General features: G+C 26.1%; 1 protein-coding gene across 1 annotated transcript in view; it reads left to right on the forward strand.

Annotated features, from left to right (window-relative positions):
* LOC122351742 (pre-mRNA-splicing factor CWC22 homolog) overlaps nucleotides 1–249 on the forward strand; it is a gene marked incomplete at its 5' end in the record, with an annotated part of 13,282 nt that overhangs the window by 628 nt on the left and 12,405 nt on the right. The window lies entirely within an intron of this gene.

Below are 249 nucleotides of genomic sequence, written 5' to 3' on the forward strand. Positions count from 1 at the left end.
TATCATTGGGTTTGGAGGATACAAGAAAAAAATTTGAATCAATAAGTTATAAAAAAAAATATAGAAAATATTTTTGTGATTGTTTTATTGATGTAAATAAAACATTTCTAATATGAATTTCAATAATATAAATGTCACTGCAGTTGGTACATTTGATTCACTTCAAACTATCCATTGCAATGAATCAATTTAGTGTGTGGTTTTTTTTTGTATCTTTTGAGATGGCAGCCAAAGGTCTGTAGATGATGT

The sequence above is a fragment of the Puntigrus tetrazona genome, chromosome 9 (genome assembly GCF_018831695.1).
Source record: "Puntigrus tetrazona isolate hp1 chromosome 9, ASM1883169v1, whole genome shotgun sequence".
NCBI classification, from domain to species: Eukaryota; Metazoa; Chordata; class Actinopteri; order Cypriniformes; family Cyprinidae; genus Puntigrus; species Puntigrus tetrazona.